We start from the raw sequence: 12,911 nt of genomic DNA, 5'->3' as shown, positions 1-12,911 counted from the left end.
ATTTTTAGGTCACTTTTTTACAATGTAAAACTTTTGGAAAAAGTATAGATCGACGTTCGTTGGGCGGGATTTGTGCCTAATACCTTCCAATCCGTTAATGTGATCCCCGGACCCATTCTTTTCTTAGATCAATATTTTTTTATATTTATTGTACGTTATGTTTCGATTCCTAGATTGTAAAACTATGTGGCAACTCCCAAAAAAATAAAAAAATAGATCCGCACATATGGATCGAGGGTGCTTTCACAAGGGATTTAATCTCAGATCTTCTCAAATGGAAGGATGGGATGTTCAATTCAATGAACCATTTAGTTTTTACAAGACTTCAAACATATTTCAAATCTATTTCTATTGTAAGTAAAAAACCAAGATCACAAATAATATGAAAACATTATATATTCACTACTTACATGTTATTTTTCGCGAAGGCTAACATAACATAGGCATACATAAACAAAATGACCATATCAACAACAACCTGCAACTTATGTATTTATAGGTGAAATTACTTGAGAATCTTATATAAATTACTAAACTGATAGGGGCATCAATACTAATTAATTTAATGGACTGCTAATAACCCAAACTGATAAATTATTTCATTGAATTTTTGTTGCAATTTTCATAATCGATCAAAACTATTAATCAGACAGCCACAATCATACATCACCCTAATTATTGGGTATAGTACGTATAAAGGGGTGGGATGGTATTGTTAGCCTACCAACTTACCAAATCTAATAAGGCCTTTATTCATTCAGGTTGAACTAAATAATTTTTTTGGTAAATTATTTAAAAAATAACTCACAACTTACACTTATTTTTAAAGATACAAGTGAAGGCATATCCAAAAATAGAAACTCCATTTGGTGGTTCTGGTTCCCTGATAGTTGTAAAAGCCTGGAAACCTATCATTGCTCTGAAACTTGTAATTCCTTTTCATGGGCAAGAAATTCATTTTCAAATGAATACAATAGGCTCATTTGAATCTCGAGGTAAATCAACCCCAAAACTCAATAGAATCAACTCGTAAAGTTTAGGTAATCATCAAATTAAATAAAAACAATGCATCAAATCAGGTAAAAAAATAAAATTAGACAACGTATTTTTTTAGACTTGAATGAATGGACATTTGAGTTGAGTATTAGTTTTGGGGGTGGGGACAACATTATGAGGTGAGAAAATCATTTTCCCAAGGAATGAGATGTAAAAAATAAGGTAAAAAAGTTTTATGTGGGAAAGTAAATCTTGAAAAACATATGTAATTATATGCTTGCAAATAACTTTTTTACTTGCATATGTAATCTTACATGCCCATATCTGGATTTATGAAAAAAAATGTGCTTCAGATATACCAAATATTTCACTTGCTTCCCACCAAATATGTTGTACATAAAATTTGCTCAAAGTCTTAACTGAATTATGGCTCATTATCAGGTTTTGTTTGGAAAAATATTCTGGCCCATACTCAAGGCTTGAGTGAAGGTCCATAATTTTAAGGTGATCACAAAACCACATATAAAATAGGTGGGGGCTTCCTTTGAAGCATTCTCCTTTATCATTTTTAATGGCATCTAGACAAGACAAGGTTTCAGCTAAAATGAGAGGCACGGAGTTGACTTTCTTTGAGAGTTGGGAAGCTATGTTTGTGAAGGACTCTGTGATGGTTTAACCATCGCTTTTGGAGGTCAATATGTATTGGACTAAGATTCTTAAACACAACCGATAATCCCTAGTGGCTTCCTAGGTTTTTGATTTTACATTGATAGAATAGCTGCGAGAGCGAGAAAAGCTTAATAACGGTACTAAATCCAGTTTTCTATTATGGACTAGGTTCTTTTGAGATATTCAATCCTATGGCAAAATCACCAAAATAACTTGTCTTCAACGACAACCTAGCCAGAAGTCTTAAAGTGGATATCCCCATGATCCCACAAGACTCCTCATGAGTAGGACATAGGTGCATATGCCCAATATCAAAAATATGGTGCATAGGATTCTAACGTTTAGCCATAGCGCGTAAAAAAATTTAATTTACCTTATACTCAAGGAAGTAAAAAATATATCTCAACATGAATTTCCCAAAATTTATTTTCTCTATGATGTGTATCCCCATGATAGTTGTTCTGATCAAATAGTCGATTGGGTAGTTGTCTGCATGTAAAATCCTGATATAACACAAGAATAGTACTTCAATAATTTTTCAAGGTCCATGCAAAAATTGGATCTTTGTAAAAGTTTTTTTTTTTTTTCAAAAACATTTTTCTTCTTTTTAAATGGGTTGGGACCTGAATTAAGAAAGGTTTGACTGTCATTTTGATTTAAATGGCCCAACACCTATCATAATTGTTGGATCGAGATGGACTAGGTCATTTTGAATCATTGTCATAATTAAAATGGATTCTTTATTGAGTTGGTACACCTAGTGATATGATAGTCTTGAGTTAGATTAAACAAAAGTTTGATCATCTTGAGAACGAAATTGTCATTTACTGATCTCAACGTTTGAAAGTCCGATTTTCTAAAAAGACAACCCAGGAACACCCATGATAAGTTCGGGTCATGACCTAAAGGAATGTTCCTAGATTCTACATTTATTATGTGCAATGCAATTTATCTAGCCACATTTGCCTAAGTACACCTATATACCTCTCGAGTATACTTAATCAGATGGTACATGGTGACTTGGTTTGATATACCGTATAGGTACGAGTCTAGGGTTGTAACTTTCGTAAATGGTTTAGCATCTCACAAGGAGATCGACCACGTATTGGTAATCGAGACATACGACTTCGCAGATTACAATAGGACACAGGCTCAGGTCGCTCTAGTGTAGGTGCATCGATATACCTTTCAGGATTACTTAATCGAATGGTACAGATGCCCCAATTTTATACATCATAGAGGTACATGATTGAAGTTGTGATTTTCATGAATGACGTCACATCTCACAAGGAGATCGACCATGCACTAGTACCACATTGGTTATAAGGGACATGTAAACGTGCAATACATCATAACTTAGACATGCTAGTAGTGTGTGCAAATAGGGTGGGGTGTGTCCGTGACATTTTTCGGATAAATGGGCCCATGGGCCTCATCACATCATCAAAATATAGATATTACAAAAAATATGATCATGAAGCATAAATGTATCTATAACATCAATCAAGATCAATGCACGCACATCAAAAATATTATGTTATATTATACATGCAATCAATCAAGATAGTGCAAAAAGTACAAAGATAATCAATCAATCAAGATAACACAAAATAATATCAATCATCGACCAATCATTAAGATAGGCACAGGAAATTTTTTTATTTAATTTTTTGAGGGACATGCTTAACAAACCTTCTTGTTGAATTTTTAACACAAAATTCCCTTATTCTATGAAGTTTGTTACATGAAAAATCTGTGAATAAGAACATAGGCTAACTTGACCAACTCATAAGGTTTCAAATTTTACTAAGGGTCATTAGGCCAACATGGTTCATCGCATTAATATTCTAATATCATAAACCTTTTGATTTGAAAGGAAAAAAACTTGGATCCAAGAATAAAATTCAATTTTTAAATCAATAAGACTAGATCCAAGGTTTGAAAATAAGTGGTTATGAAATCAAATTAAAATTTAAGAAAACTTTGGTAAAAATAATTGTATTGAAATTTTTTTTCAAAGTACAAAAAATTTGTCTCTTAAATCATGTTTTAGATGCTATACTATGAGCTCAAAGACCCTTAGTATACTAGGTTAGTGAGTTAATCTTATTCAATTGAAATCACAAATTCTGTCATCATAAACTTAGAATCGGTTAAAAGAAATCTATTCATGTGAACAACAAGAGAGTTGCCATTGCTACATCAACTTTTACTAATGCCCCATTAATTATTATACAAATCATTAAAATAATTGCACATAGTCGATGTAGTGTTAGTAACAATTAGTGTGACAATAATAACTCTCAAACAACACAAGAAGCTATTATTTCCTCAACAACGACGCAACAGAGAGGGTTGCCATGGTATGTCTCTATTTTTTATTATAATAAAGATAAACACAACTAAAAAATTTCTCAAGTAGAAGAGTTGGCTAAGTGTTAGCATTTAAATATTAGAACAAAAGATAAACTAGAAGGGACAGAAAGGAAATTTTTATTTCTTTTTTCATTTTTGAGAATCTTAATAATCGATCAATCTTGACTGCCATTAAAATTCCAAGCATGAAAGTGAAGCGAATGGCAAGGATGAATGAGGAAGACGTTTATGTCTATTATTACTTCTAATTCGAGCAGAGCCAATAGATGATAGGGTTGAAATTTAAGAAGGAAAAGAATACGAAGAGATAAAATACTCCTATCTTCTCCTTCATTAACCTTAATTTCTGATCTCTTGTATAGAACCTTCCCCTCTTTCACCTTCTTTTCTTTTTTTTCTTAGTCCTCAATTGTTTAAAATCAAATAATCCATGAGAATTCAAAGACAAAACATGATCACCATCTTTCCTACAACCATAAATCTCAAAGGGATCATGTCGAAAAACAACATCATAACCATTAAATAAAAAATCGAAGAAAAAACACAAAATCCCTATCGATTACCTCATTTGAAATCCTTTGCAACCAAAGCTTCTTATCATTGAATTCAGGTAAAATCACATCAAGGACTTCAAATCACTTCTTCGATGGCTCTAAGCTTAGATCTTCATTGATTTTGATCCTCAAAATCTCATCTTAATAAACTGATAACCTAAGAATTAAGGATTGTTACTAGTGCCCTCGATCCATATGTATAGATCTGATTTTACAATTTTAGGAGTCACCACCTAGTTTTATGATCTAGGAATCAAATATGACTTTAAACAGATAAAGAACACTAAGCTACGAATATATTATGGGTACGGTGATCAGATTATAGAATTGGAAGGTTAACGGTACTAATCTCAGCTGGCGAAAGTTAGTCTCTACTTCTCTCAAATATTTACATTGTAAAAATGACCTAAATAAAAAAAAATTTACCTTTTCTTTTACCTAAGTGATTACGATAATTGATTCTTTTAGTAACTAGCGGTGAGTGTTTCTCATGTGAATCTTCCCGCTTTATCTTTACTTTTAGATCCACTTTCGATATTAAAAATGAGACTTTCTTCTTTTAGATTTAAATATTTTTATAAATTTTTGTAGTATTTTTAAGGTTTTTTAGGTTAAAAGTTAAGGCTTAGGAGTTTGGTATTGACATGAGACTCTAGATTTAGGATTTTGAAAAGATTTTGGAGTATTTTTAACCTTTAGTTTTTAAAATTTCTCTTGAACTACGAAATTGGTTGATGGAGGCTCATTTTTAAAGTGTTTTGCTAATAAGATTAGAGTTTGATTAGGTATCTTAGAGATAAGGTCTATCTCTAATTAATTTGTTAAGTGATTTAGATTAGTTTTTAATTAGTTTGTATTTTGATTTTGATTTTTTTGATTTACATAAAATGAATTTTTTAAAATTTTAGAAAACCCCCCAATGGAGGATTTTTTATTAAATTATTCTGAATTATTTGGGATCCCCGGTAGAGGGTTATTTATTAAATATCAGGTGAGCCCCACTTGAATAAATAAGTCACTACTTAAAATTTAGCTAATGAACTTAATTAATTGAATTTATTTGTTCAAAAATTTTAATTTGATTTATTAAGATTTTACTTTACATTAATTAATATTTTAATTATTATCAAAATTTTAAATTTTAGGATTAGAAAATTATTGTTTTACTCTCAAAGAAGACTTTTACGTTGGGATATCAGTTTTTGATATTTTGGAATCAATTTTTCGTAAGATATTCAATGCGAGTATTGATTTGTGTCACTTTTGGGTTTTTTATGTGAAATGAGAGTGAACCCTATAGAGATATTTTGATAATTTTTTTTAAAATTAGTGAAATAGTTTATTTGATTTTAGTTTGTTGTTTTATGTGTTTAAAAAATTTTCCTAAGTGTAAGATAGCTTCTAAGGATGTTTTTGTGTAAAGGGTATTTTGATAATTTAATCATTTTTTAATGATTTTTCTCGTAAAACTTATTTTAGTCTCAAAATGATGATTTTTATGTTTTGAGTCATATTTTCCTAGCATAGTATGATTTCTAAAGTTTGCTTGCTTGAAATATCTTATTTAAGCTTTGGAAATACATCTAATAACAAATAAAACTTTAGAATATTCATCCATTATCGGGAACTGTTGGAATCGAGTTGACAAGTTGATTAATCAGGCGAGTGCAAAAATGAGATGTCTACAGATAGTACTTTAGATAAATATAAAGTTAGATTAGTAGCAAAAGATTGTACTCAACAACCCGGTGTATACTTTGTTAATACATATGCACTAGTGACGAAATTCACATCTATAAGGATTTTCATTGTCATAATAGCTTACTTCGATTTAGAATTACTTCAATTAGATGTCAAAATAACTTTTCTTAATGGAAAACTAAAAGTAGATATCTACATGAACCAACCTAAAGATTTTCAAGTAAAAGGAAATGAGAACAAAGTTTATATGTTAAAATGATCTTTATATGAACTTAAACAATCCGCTAGAAAATGTTATTTGAAATTTCACCAGGCTATCATAAATTTGGGATATCAAGTAAGTCTCTTCGATCATTGTGTATATATCTTTAAAAATCAAGGTAAAATTACCATTTAATATATTTATGTAAATAATATACTATTACCATTGAATTGTCTAAATATGCTAAAATTTACAAAAGAATATCTAAGAGCTAAATTCAAAATGACAGATATAGGTAAAGCCACCTATATACTTTGGATGAAAGTTTCTACAATTAAAAATGTAAAGTTGTTATTTTTGGATTAAGAAAGATATTTGTTAAGTGTGCTTGAAAAATTCAACATGAAAAATTACAAAACTTTGTGCACACCTGTTTGTAAAGATATAAGACTAGATGAATTTGTGTACAACTATAAAAAAGTAAGATATAGGAAGTGATGAACATTTCAGATGCCCATCAAGTTGTGGGAAGTCTTATGTATGCAATGACTAATACAAGACTTGACATTTATCTTGTAGTAGGATTGGTTAGTTGATACCAATCTAATTCTCGTAAAATACATTGACAAACGACTAAAGAAGGCACACTAAATTTGAAACTAACTTTTAGATTAGGAGGACTGGTGATTATAAGATAAACATACTCCAATTTGGCTGGAGATATTGATAGTGAAAAATCCACAAGCGGTCATGTATTCGTGTTCCAAGGAATAGTCATTTCTTGATTGAGCAAGAAATAAGGATGTGTAGCAAAATTTTCCATGTAAGCCAATTACAAATCTTGCAATACGGTTGTTAGTAATCCTGTATGAATTAGTCGCTTTGTGGAAAGTCTTTAGTTAGGCATAATTTACAGGTTAGTGAATAGGCTGTGATAATATGTCTACTATCTCTTTCATAAAAAGTGGAGCTAATAGGTCTACAGCAAAACATATTGATCTATATTATCACTATGTTTAGCATATAGTGGAAAATAATGAAGCGAAAGCTGACGATATTCACACTAAAGAGATAGTGCCGACCTTATGACCAAAGGGTTACCTTGAGAAGAATTTAGAAGATATATAGCGACAATGGGATTAAGAAATGCACAATATTGTGTTACATGAAGAAGATGGTATAATCAGAAGGACTTTAAGAACACTTAAAGTGAATGATAAAATACCATTAATTATATCTGATTTGGGAAAAGTTATTAGCCAGAGAAAAGATAGAAGCACAAGCAAGGATGTCGAGAAATATTGCAGTGTTCATAAGAAGTGTAAATATCCATTTTTTAATAGACACCATGATAAATCATTGGATATTTTCTAAGTCGCTTGTTGTATTAAAAATCATCAAAAGTATATTAAAGAAAAAAAAACTTCTAATAAACTAGGAGAAGAAGTATTTGATTAAAATTTTGAAGTAGGTTTTATATTGTAATGATGTGTTTTGACTGAAGTCGTCGTAGTAAGGTATGGATTTTAAAATCCCTAGATGTGGGAATATGATGTCATTTACTTGAAATAATAAAGTAAAATGAAAACATATTAAATATAAAGATACTATAATAAGGAACAAGGTGCGATCAAAAAGGAGGAAAAACATGCGCACGTAAGTCTATTTGCCATAATCTGATGACAATCTAGGTGTATAGGTTATTAATGACTAGGACAAAATATAGATATTCCAAAGAAATTCATTAAGGTATATTTGATTGCATATGGAAAATAGGGTGGAAAATCAATTTTCTTGAAAAATGACATTTTTCATGTGTTTGATTGCATTTTTTTCATGGAAAATCATTGTTCACCTATATACAAAAGTCCAACAAAAGTTGAATTTCACTTTCTCTCACCTCCATTAACACCGTTACCACGTCCTCCCCTCTTTCTCCTTATCTTCTTCTTCCTCCCTCACCTTCGTCGTCACCACCATCACCACGTCCTCCCTTCCCTCTCCTCTTCCCCCTCATCTTCTTCTTACTCATACTCTTCTTCCTTTTCCTTTTCCTCTTCCTTTTCTTTTTCTTTTTTTTCCGTCTTATTTTTTCGAAGTAGCATCAAATAATAGATTCAAGTTTTCCATCCTAATCATTTTTTCAGTACTATGTTTCCAGGAATTTTAATTTTTCACTCAATCAAACACATTCTAAAAGGAAATATTGTTTTAAGTAGCACCAAGTGAGAGTTGTTTGTCCACGGTACTATACTACAACTCAAAACATAGAGATAAATTTTTACACAAAGAGAATGTTAGAAGTAATAAGTTAAACAATTGGTTGAGAGTATAATACACTAAAGTGATTATAAATTATTCACCGTGCTCAACACCCAAGGAATTGGTTCGAAAGTCACAAGACACTGTTTTGGATTTATCCAAATAGAGTGATGATCAATTTAGTCTTTCCATAGACACCCAATCGGCTATTGGTACCCCTTAGTGCTTAAACCTCTAAGAAATGTTGGAATCTCTTCATTGTTTAGAAATATGAGATGATCCAATAGGATCATATTCTATTCTTTCTCAAGTAAATCTTTAAAATCCAAATCCATCTCTTCATAGTTTATATAATGAAGGAAAATGTTTTTTCTGCATGAAAAATATTGAAGGGACTTAATTAACTATGATTGTTTTGATAATTGCTTACAAATAGGTCTTGTGAAAGAACCCATAATTAATCAAGTTGTCTTCTTTGGTTTCTTTACATTTTTCTTTTCCTTCTCATGAGAGAATTGTAAAAATAAATAAATTATTTTATATCGAGAAATTTACCGCAGATTAGTGTAAGACGTTTGAAGTGAAGGAGCTTCAAATTCACCAAGATAAGAAGTAACATCTAGTTGCTTCGGAGCTGTGGAAGAGAGGTTCTCAGTTAGATGAGAAATAGCATCTGTTGTGCACATTGGATAGGTTGAAGCTACCAAGTGGATGAAATGTCCGGTTGGGAGGGATAGAATGAAGATCCATTTTTATAGAAACCCATTTGAGAGGATGACTCTTAATCCCCCAATAATCGCCAACCACCACGCAAGAGCTGAAATCCTAATTTTTTTTTTCTTTTGTTTTATTGTAATATTTTGATAAAATGATATAGATCCATATGTCAATTTTTATTTAACTTTAAACAAGGATTTAAAGGTTTAAAAAAAAAGAAAAAATTGATACTTTCAATTTTTGTTTCCAAGCAACCAAACAAATGTAAAATTTGGTATTAAACACAACCAAGCATTCCAAATGCATGCAGAGTTTTGCATTTGCGGCAATTTGGGATGCAAATAAACACACCTATAAAATCAAAACTCCAAGATTCTTAAATTTACTAACTACTACTATAACTAAATAGCAAAAATATGAGTAAAAAGAGAAAAAGAAAAAGAAAATCAAACTGTTCTTGGACTATACCCTATTAGTAGTATATTTAGGAGAAGACGTTGTCCATAAGATACTTGGCAGTAAATCTGTAGGCCACTTCAGTAGGGTGAACCGCATCCCAAAATAAGTATTGAGAGGGGTTCGGACATATCGGAGTTAAAGCGTTGCAAAGGGGTCCCATTTCTGCAAATCCGGTTCCACAGCATCCTTTTTTAGTCTCCACTAAACCTGCCACATAGGATGCACTATTCATCCATCACATTCAAATAGGGGTCTAAATTTTGGGCCGAGCCTAGATCTGATCTGGGTGTCTTTTGGCCCAAACAGTATAGGGCCAGACCTCGATTCTAATTCTATGCTCAACTCATAGCCCGAGTACAAAGTAGGTTTTGGAGTCAGACCAACTTAAAAATAAAATCCAAAAATCCTATTTGAGGGGAAGGGGCGATATAGTCAGGTTAGGCTTGAGCTTAATTCTTGGTGTCGTGGCCCCTAATCAATTTCTATGCTCAACTTGTTGCTCGAGTACAAAGCAGGCTTCGGGTCAGGCCACTTTAAAAGTAAGGCCCGTTTGAAGGAAAGGGGCCATATGGTCAAGCTAGGCTTGAGCTTAATTTGGCATTCTTCGGGTAGGGTTCCATTTAAGATTTAATGGTTGAGCTTTGAGCTGGGCCAACCTTTTGAGGGAAATGGATGAGGTCCAGTTCAAAGAGAGTCGTGGCAGAAAAACAGTAACTTATAAAAAAAGATCGAAGTTTTAATAAATGATCAAAAAGTACTTTTTTAAAATTTACTAAATTCAAATTAAAACGTCGAATTATCCAGTGTTTTAATAACTTTCTGGACTGTCCAATGTTTTACATTGTATTTCTCGACAGTATGACTATTTTAGTTGTTTTTGTAACTTTTATTTATATATATATATATATATATATATATATAACTAGAAATTTGTCCATTTTTTAATCATTTTCACCTAAAAAATCAGAAGATGGTTTGAGGAAGGGGAGGATAGCAGGAGGGATTAAGCCCAGCCCAGCCCAGCCCAAATGGCCTTTAAGATATTCCTAGAGTCAAATCATATGGGTCCAAATTTTGGGCTGGCCTAGGTCTATTTTTGCGGTCCACAGGAGTATTTTAGAAAATTTTCTGAACCAAGCTATAATTTCATTTTCAGTATGGACAAAATCAATTATATGCCTAATTTAGTTTATGTAGTTTCACTAAAACAGCTGCATGATGTACAATTAGGTTTTCTATTTTATTTATTGACCCTTCCAGTTAATCTGCATTCACCTAAGTGTCCAGATGAATGTTTTTCTATGAAATTAATGACTGATCTCATAAACAAAAATTAATACTGGTCTGGTTCAGTAGTTTTGACAAAATATATAATTGTTTTACCAAGTAATTTAGTATTATAGGGGTCAAAGACTACCATATCTTTCTGGGTGGTTGATCATGTCCATCATTGGATCATAAAGATTGCCATAGATCATTTTGCTCCCCGGAAGCGATGCTTGTAGTTGAACGAGCAATTTCTGTAACTTCGAATTATAGATACGAGCATTTGTATTCTCTTCATCCAAGCATGTCCGTTCGACTGGATTCTCAAATTTTGCCGTCATCTGGATTGGTATGCAACCGATCGGACTAAGCCCTGGAACTGCAAAGATACGGCATCCCATATCGTATAGTTCCTATAAATACATTAAAAATTAAAAATTAAAAAACTTTAGATATCAAACAGTAACTTTAAAAAAAAAAATTCTAATATACTTATTTTGTGGGCATGAAAGATTATAAAAAAAAATCTAAATAATAAAAGTTTAATAAATTAAACATATACAAAAAAAATAAAAATTGGGATGGGATCAGTTGACTCATAAAGAATGATATATCATATAGGGATTAATGATTATGTGCATGAGAGAGAGAGACGTAGGTGAGTCACCTTAACTAGGCCTTGTAACCTTTGTAGTAGAAAATCTTGATACCCACTAATATTAAATTGTAGCATCCTTGTAGGAATGTCATAATAATTAAAAAGAAGATCGTTAGTTCCAGCACTTATCAAAACCAATGCACCACTCACTATCTTATCACCCTCTTCTTTCCCTACCAACTTCTCAAGCCTCTCTTTATATTCCTTAAAGTAGTTTGGTTGCACTGAAACTGGGATCACTCCAGACACTGCAGTTGTAAGATCATCAAAACCTGATCCAGCCGATGCAAAGCTTACACCTGTCGAGAGTTCACTATCAGGTAAACTTGGATTCAAGTAAGGAGGAACTAACTTCTTGATCCCAAGCATCGACGCCAATAAATCTGGGACTAGTACACCATTCGAAAACCTCCCCGTGGCAACGTGATTGGGGAAAGCTTGACCGTACGGATAGTGATCGCTCCTAAATAACGTTGGTATGAAGTTGTTGTTTCCTGTATCCACTGTTGAATCACCAAAGATAAGAATAGCTGGATATTTTGAGTAGGCATCACATGTGTTGATGATGATGATACTGATGTGGGTCAGGATGGTGAAGAAGATGAGGGTTGACGACATGGTTGAATATTGAGAGTTAGCGTAGTTAGGGAGACAAGAAAATACTTTTTGTTGTTTATTTATTTATTATTTATAGAGAGAGAGAGAGATTCGATAAATGTATAATTACTAACAAACACGGAACGTTATTGATTGTGTTTATGTCTTATGGTGTTTATTTATTAATAAAACATATAATTACGTAAATAAATGGATGTTTTAGGCCATTTTGATTTAGAGTTGCGATCCTATACGTTTTCTCTGTGCCTATAGATAGGATTGGTGTCTATGTGGCACAATTTGATTAGAAAATAAGTGTTTTACACAACATGCACGGGTTGATTAGGAGTTTAAAGAGTTTTAAATTCCAACTAAAAAGCGTACCGCGTATTATTAGATCATGAGTCATATGTATAATATCTCAAAGACTAACTATTCAAAACGGTCTCCGGTT

General features: G+C 32.0%; 1 pseudogene across 1 annotated transcript; it reads right to left on the bottom strand.

Moving 5' to 3' along the window:
* Nucleotides 1-9,826: 9,826 nt before the first annotated feature.
* Nucleotides 9,827-12,478, bottom strand: LOC147382017 (GDSL esterase/lipase At2g31550 pseudogene; annotated as a pseudogene). The gene is made up of 3 exons (XR_015174209.1): nt 11,870-12,478; nt 11,354-11,615; nt 9,827-10,143 (listed from the first exon to the last, which is right to left on the bottom strand). The product of XR_015174209.1 is annotated as a GDSL esterase/lipase At2g31550 pseudogene (transcript).
* Between the last annotated feature and the right edge of the window lie 433 nt (nt 12,479-12,911).

This window comes from Akebia trifoliata, unplaced genomic scaffold, assembly GCF_017979445.1.
Source record: "Akebia trifoliata isolate Shusen 1 unplaced genomic scaffold, ASM1797944v1 Contig00085, whole genome shotgun sequence".
NCBI lineage: Eukaryota > Viridiplantae > Streptophyta > Magnoliopsida > Ranunculales > Lardizabalaceae > Akebia > Akebia trifoliata.
This window is presented reverse-complemented; position numbering and strand designations above follow the sequence as displayed.